At 48.0% G+C, this 7,500-nt stretch overlaps 1 protein-coding gene across 2 annotated transcripts in view; it reads right to left on the reverse strand.

Annotated features, from left to right (window-relative positions):
* The window catches only part of ehbp1 (EH domain binding protein 1), a 286,125-nt gene that overhangs the window by 171,907 nt on the left and 106,718 nt on the right, over positions 1-7,500 (reverse strand). The window lies entirely within an intron of this gene.

The raw sequence follows: 7,500 nt of genomic DNA on the forward strand, positions 1-7,500 counted from the left end.
GACGCAAGATGAGAAAGAAGAAAAAAACGTGTCGCGCCTAATTATCTCGTCTTCAGGTCACAAACTTTCCTGCCTATATCATCTGCCGTCACGGCGGCAAAGCTATCTCCTGCGGCTACAGGCCCCAACTGTACTGCAGTGGGCCGTCAATCACCCCAGCTGGTACAGAATGTCAGTGACAATGCTAAGAATTTACTACAAAGCCATGAGAAAACCGTGACCCTTCAATGTGGAGAAGAGGGAAATTAACCCAGGCATGCGGGCTATGAGAGACATGCAAGCAAGCGTGCATATTAGCATGCTGTATATGTAAATGAATCTGGGGGCGTTTCCCCGTTGTCTCTTGATTTAAAATGTCAAAATTCAAAGTCTAACTGACATAAAATATGCTGACAGCACGACTGAGAAAGGCGTCAATGTAACATAAAAGATCGTATAACATTTAAGTGCCGCCACATTACTAAGCTGTAATGTTGTGATCACATAACGGCTACATTTATGTTCAACCCATCTGTATGTGTCTAGCATAATTTATGGCTCTGCAGGTCATGGCATTGCAAGTTCAAGCACAGCTTCTTGGTGCACTTTAAGAGAGTGGGTTTTTGAACATTCTAAAAAAAACATTGTGTTCTATACTGCAAGATTCTAAAATTCCAAATTGTATTGTATGGCGCCCAGAATTCTATAGAACTTTCACTGCCCGAACATTCCTGTCACACCGGTGTGACAATACACTACTAAAGGTTGATACACAGTATAAGTTACGATGACAAGAATAATGTGAATGCAAAGCAGAAACACATAGTAGGCCTCTGATTTATTTACTATAGAACAGTAATTATTAGGATCATTTAAATAATCAGCATTGCTATGTGAGAATGATGTGTACTGAAGATATCTCCTGCAAGCAAGCAAGCAAAAAAACACACACACACACACACACACACACACACACACACACACACACACACACACACACACACACACACACACACACACACACACACACACACACACACACACACACACACACACACACACACACACACCTTTTTTGGGGTGCTAAAAAATAAAGGCCCTGGCGCCCCCTATGGGACACAAGAGAAAGAGGCGACCATCAGCCTTGCAAGTCCACAACACCTGCCCATAGAACATGGATGCAATCAGCAGTGTGTGTGTGTGTGTGTGTGTGTGTGTGTGTGTGTGTGTGTGTGTGTGTGTGTGTGTGTGTGTGTGTGTGTGTGTGTGTGTGTGTGTGTGTATGTGTGTGTGCATCTCAAACCATGTGTGTGCATGCACATGTGTGCCTTAATAATCAAAACGTTTGATGTCACAATTATGAGACACCATTCACCGCGCTAATATTTATACAAAAAAAGGAACGGAGGAAGAAGGGGAAAAAAGGTTCTGCTGTTTAGAGTTGTGCCATTTTCCCCCTGAAAAGATGAAAAAGATTTCTTTTCTTCTTTTTTTTAAAAAGAAAGAAAATAAAAACAAGGAGAAAAAAAAGAAGAAAAAGAAGAAACAGAGTGATGAATAAATCAGCAGTACAAAAGGCAGATCTTCAGGCATGGGCCCGCTGTGGCTCCCCTAGATAGCAGACAACACAGCTGGGGCCGCCTGCCCGCCCGCTCCCCAGCCAAAATAAATAAATAAGACAAACAAAACGCCGCGTTTAGGCTTCTCTCTCTTCTCCGCACTACCTCGAGGCATTTTCTCTGCTTGCTGTCAGCCCTATCAAGGATTTGCTGCTCCGCGCTTGCTGTGTTGATACAGGGCACGTGCCATCTCTCTCCCCCCCTCCCCTCCTCCCATCATCACCACCACCCCATCCCATCCTCCCACCACAACCAGCAACACCATCAGAGTTTCTGCACTGCCCTAGGTTGTTCACAGTTAAAAAAAAAAAAAAATCTGTCTTTAGGGAGGTGTATGTTCACTGTCGTCTTTTTGTCAGCGACTCCGGAGTTGGCTGAAAGTGAGAGAATACGGGAGGAAAGCGAGGAAGGAGAGGGGGGGATAGAAGTGAAGGCAATCGGAGGGGTTGTTTGTTTCCGTGTTTGTTTTGCCAGATTATTTGTTTTCAGCAGCATTCCCCCGTTGCTCATCTGAAATGGAGCAAAAGAGAGAGAGAGCAAGAAAGACAGAAAGCAAGAGAGAGAGCGAAAGAGAGAGAGAGCATGAGAGCAAGAGAGAGTGAATGTGAGGGAGAATGTGAGAGAGAGAGAGAGAGAGAGAGAGAGAGAGAGAGAGAGAGAGAGAGAGGGGTAAAACTAAGAGAGAGAGAATGAGTGTGAGAGAGAGCGAGAGAGAGCGAGAGAGAGAGAGAGATTGTGTGCAGGAACGAAAGTGAACCAGCCTCTGTGCTCCATCTTTTCCTCTAAATGCCGAAGCAGCACTTGGCCCAACATCAGGAAGAGAACGAGTGTCTGAGCAAAGGAACGATACCAGGAGGTGGAGAAATTCGAGGGGTAAAAGTGCAAACAGGACTACAGTGTGTGTGTGTGTGTGTGTGTGTGTGTGTGTGTGTGTGTGTGTGTGTGTGTGTGTGTGTGTGTGTGTGTGTGTGTGTGTGTGTGTGTGTGTGTGTGTGTGTGTGTGTGTGTGTGTTCAAGGCCTGGCCTAAAGCATTTCATGATCATGGTCTCCTCTCATGGCGGCTAGTATAGGATCCCTTTTCTCCCTTTCTTCCTCTCTCTCTCGCTCTCTCACTCTCCTTCCCTTCTCCTCCATTCAGCGGCTTCAAATCACCAGATTAATATAACAAAAGAAATAGGAATATTTCCCCACACATACACACACACACACAGACACACACAAATACACACGAGCAAAGAGTCAATCTGTCTCTCTCTCTCACACACACACACCAGACTCATACACACTCGCGCACACACGCGCACACACGCACGGTCGGCATACCAAATTATTCTTTATAGTACAGTCAATGGCGTGGAGATGTCTATTTCCGTCTGCCTGTTTCCCGGTAGCCCAGGGGGACTGTGGAGGTGGGCAGGGGGGCCTATAAGCCTCTCATGAATACAATGCCACACATTTCCCTATTCGCACAGGGCTATTTGGAGAGCACATATTATATACATACACGGCCACGCGCTGCACTGCACTGTGAACAGATCTGCTGATAGGTGGTGGATGTTCTTTCTTTGAGGTTTTTGTGCGTTACTGCAGTGTGTGTGTGTGTGTGTGTGTGTGTGTGTGTGTGTGTGTGTGTGTGTGTGTGTGTGTGTGTGTGTGTGTGCGTGTGCGTGTGCGTGTGCGTGTGCGCGCGCAAGAGAGAGATGAGAGCACCACACAGCACCACGTTCTTCAGTGCACCAGTGCAAACGACTCACTCTCTTATCACCTCCCAGCGTTGACGAGATTGCAGCACAGTGCCACAGTTATGGATCACACCTCCGAGGAGTTGCATTCGCACACGCACACGCACACGCACACGCACACGCACACGCACACACACACTCCCACTCACTCACGCACGCACGCACACACATGCGCATACACTCACACACACATCCATGTGCGCACACGCACACACGCACACACACACGCAAGCACACACACAAAGACGTGCGCACACACATTCAGACAACCATACTAGAGCTCCAGGGAAGCGTGTGGCTCTACCACGTGCCGGATCCAGCGGTGGCCCAGGATGGCGCACTCTCAGTGGGACTATCCCTGGCCGGCACTGCCTGGCCTCCATCCCCCTGTGACCTGCTCCCCCCTCTCTCCCTCCTTCAAGTCACACCAGATTAGTGGTGGGGGCAAAGCATGATGGGAAAGCAAGCCGAGGTCCCACTGCAGAGCCAATCACTGGGTGGCACCAGGGGAGCGTGAGGGAGAGGCCCGTTCTATTCTATTCTACTCTACTCTGTGCTTACTGTAACCCCCCAAAAGGTGCAGCTGCCGCCGCCACACAATACTAGCACGCACGCACGCACGCACGCGCGCACGCACGCACGCGCGCACACACACACACACACACACACGCACGCACGCACGCACGCACAGACACACATAAAGACACGCACAGACACACATAAAGACACGCACAGACACACGCACACACACACGCACAGACACACGCACAGACACACGCACAGACACACGCACAGACACACACACACCACTACGGGCTGCCTTGGTACTGCTACCCAAGCGGGCCCACTTCATTCCCCTTCACCACCAGGCTCCAAAGCTCCTTCAGTAAATGGGAATGATAAACCAGGAGAGAGAGAGAAAGAGAGAGGGAGAGAGGGGAAAAAAGACGTGAAGAGCAGTGATGGAGACAGCGTGAAAAGAGAGAGAGAGAGAGAGAGAGAGAGAGAGAGAGAGAGAGAGAGAGAGAGAGAGAAAGAGAGAGAGAGAGAGAGAGAGAGAGAGAGAGAGAGAGAGAGAGAGAGAGAGAGAGAGAGAGAGAGAGAGAGAGAGAGAGAGAGAGAGAGAGAAAGAGAGAGAGAGAGGGGTAAAACTAAGAGCGAGGCATAAGAGTGGGATGAGATGGAGAAATGCTCACCGGCGAAGGTACTTGACATTTGTGTTGACATTTGAGCCCCTGTTGAATCGGTCGGAAATATAGCATGTCATCCCCGGAAGAATACAGCGCTTAAAAAAAAATCACCCCCCATCCCTCCCTCTTATCGTCGAGATAATGCGACCGTATTATACGGAGCTAATAGTGCATGCACATACTTTATGAATGAATTCTTCAAAATGCATCAAACACTTAAGTCGGATTTAGGGAGGGGGGGCTTCCTCTCTGAAGAAATACTTAAGAATATGCAAATACCGCGAGAAGAATTAGGTTTAACAGATTTGACTAGCACAAACAATAAAATGTGCTCTTTTCCCCGGCTGCACTCTGTCAATCAGCACGTTGAGATTAAGGGCCGGGGTTGTGACAATGTGTAAAATGAAAGGGGACAATAAGGCACTTTTAATTTATTACAGGGATATGACTATCAATACGCTCTCATTGTGCCCGCAGAATGGCTAAATATCCTGGTTGGGAGGAAGGGAGGCTTTTGCTTGGCGTGCAGGCACAGCACTACAGGGCAGCTGTTTGCTTCCCCCTACCTGTCGCACAGAGGAACTGCAAGCCCACTGGAGAAATGCTCATCAAGGCTTGTTGTGCTATGGTAAGGCAGCCTATGCAGGCTGTTGTGGCTCGTATTTCTGGCAGATACATAGAGATTGAACATTATTAGTCAAAAACAATATTTCATAAGTCAGTTGAACTAAAATAATGATTACATTTTGTGACACAATCATACAAAAATGATAATGTTGCTTTTTTTAACCAAAAAAACATTGCGCATTTGGTTATGGTTTATTTAGGTTTAGGGGTAACGGTTGTATTTTGTGGCCCATCCTCATGCTTAGGTTTGAATGCTGTGCACTCATCATGTGATGCAAGATGAAGTGTGTTGATCCCTCTCAGTGTGTGTGTGTGTGTGTGTGTGTGTCTGTATGCGTGTGTGTGTGTGTGTGTGTGTGTGTGTGTGTGTGTGTGTGTGTGTGTGTGTGTGTGTGTGTGTGTGTGTGTGTGTGTGTGTGTGTGTGTGTGTGTGTGTGTGTGTGTGTGTGTGTGTGTGTGTGTGTGTGTGTCTTAAGCTCAACGGCACTGCTTCGTGTGTGTTCTGACAAGCATGGCTTAACCCCTGAGCACAAGCCACATCTACTGCCATCCACTCCAACGGCAGTCTGCTCGGTATGGCTTTTTCCCGAAAAAAAAAAAAAAAGAATGGTTACCAAGACTCACCATGGCACCCTCCACGGCTAAATCCATCTCAAGCACGCAGATTACGGTCTTAACAAATTAGGCCCAAAAAAGCAGAAATCTCGCTGCAGACAAGATGTGTTGCTTCCAACCTTGCAGGCGCAGGGGTCTGACACACCTCTCAAGTCCCTTACTTTACAGGACTTACAATGTGCATGAGCGGCAAACATATTAAATATATAGTTTCAATAAAACATCTCGGCATTAGTGGAGAGAGAAGACTCAGGGGGGGCGGTGGATTCACTCATATCACCGCTTCTGTGTGACAGTGTGCATTAGTACCTAGCCATTCTTTAGGTGTGTGTGTGTGCATGTGCGTGTGCGTGTGCGTGTGTGTGTGTGTGTGTGTGTGTGTGTGTGTTTTCATAGGTGCATGCGTGCGTGCGCTTGCATGCATGTGTTTTCATCCTTTAGGGGGGCGAAAATAAGTGATATCCACACAGTCACACAGTATGAGGAGAGATATGAAGCACAAATACTGTATATATGAACACAAACAAGCATTATACACACAACACTTACAAATCCTTTAGTAGAAGCACCCCCACGTTCACACAAAACGCACAAAGCCGCGCCACCACCAAAACCTCAAAACTGATAGAGCACTTCTCTCATCCTACACTCATCCCCCCACACTCTCTCTCTTTCCCTCCCTCTGTCACTCAGTCTATTCTCTCCATCCATCCAGTCTATTCTCCATCCATTGCTCGTTATTTATGCACCGTTTCTCTGTGTGCCTGTGTCCTCCTACACACAATGAGGTGTTTGACAACTGCATGTCCAAACATGGCTACGCAGATAAGGCTTGCTGGCAAACACTCTTCTGACTTTTTTTTTCAAATCCACAACAGCCAGGCGATGCAGGCAGGCAGACAGACCGGGATGCCATTACGCTGTGCTCCTCTACCTCCACTCGTCTCTTCTCCTCCATTCTCCTCTCCTCTCCTCTCCTCTCCTCCCCTCTACCTCCACTCGTCTCTTCTCCGCTCCTCTCATGTATCTGCTTCTCTGTTTACCCTGCCAGCCCGCTCGCACAGCATATTAGCCGCCATTGCTTTCTACAGCATGACCTTCATGACGATGGCTAATATCCTCTACCCGCCTCCAACCAACCACCCAATGCACCCTCTCTCTTGCTCACTCGCTCCTTTCTTCTCCATCCTCTTTCCTCTTTCCCTTTATCTGTCTCTGTGTGTAAGAGAAGGGAAAAGTAAAACACAAACATTCTCCAGCTCTTTCTTCCCCTTATAAAAAAAGCTCCTGCAACTGTTTTGCCCACTAGTGAGGATTCCTAAGTGCTGTTCATCAGTGTCAGGATAGGAAGTGATGTTAAGCTGAAGTTGAAAAAAGAAAGCCCATTGGGAAACTCCAACTCCCATTGTCATTGTGACACAGCACTCCACAGCACACAAGTGAACACTGCACACTGCACACAACGAAATTGCACCTATGCCTCACTCGTGAAGGGGGCAGCCCCCAGTGGCGCCCCATGGGGAGCAGTGCGGTGGGACGGTACCATGCTCAGGGTACCTCAGTCATGGAGGAGGATGGGGGAGAGCACTGGTTGATTACTCCCCCCACCAACCTGGCGGGTCAGGAGTCGAACCGGCAACCTCTGGGATGCAAGTCTGACGCCCTAACCGCTCACCCATGACTGCCCTTTGTTGTGTGTATTGGGATGTCTTCTTTTTTATTTATAT

The sequence above is a fragment of the Engraulis encrasicolus genome, unplaced genomic scaffold (genome assembly GCF_034702125.1).
Source record: "Engraulis encrasicolus isolate BLACKSEA-1 unplaced genomic scaffold, IST_EnEncr_1.0 scaffold_25_np1212, whole genome shotgun sequence".
Classification (NCBI taxonomy): Eukaryota; Metazoa; Chordata; class Actinopteri; order Clupeiformes; family Engraulidae; genus Engraulis; species Engraulis encrasicolus.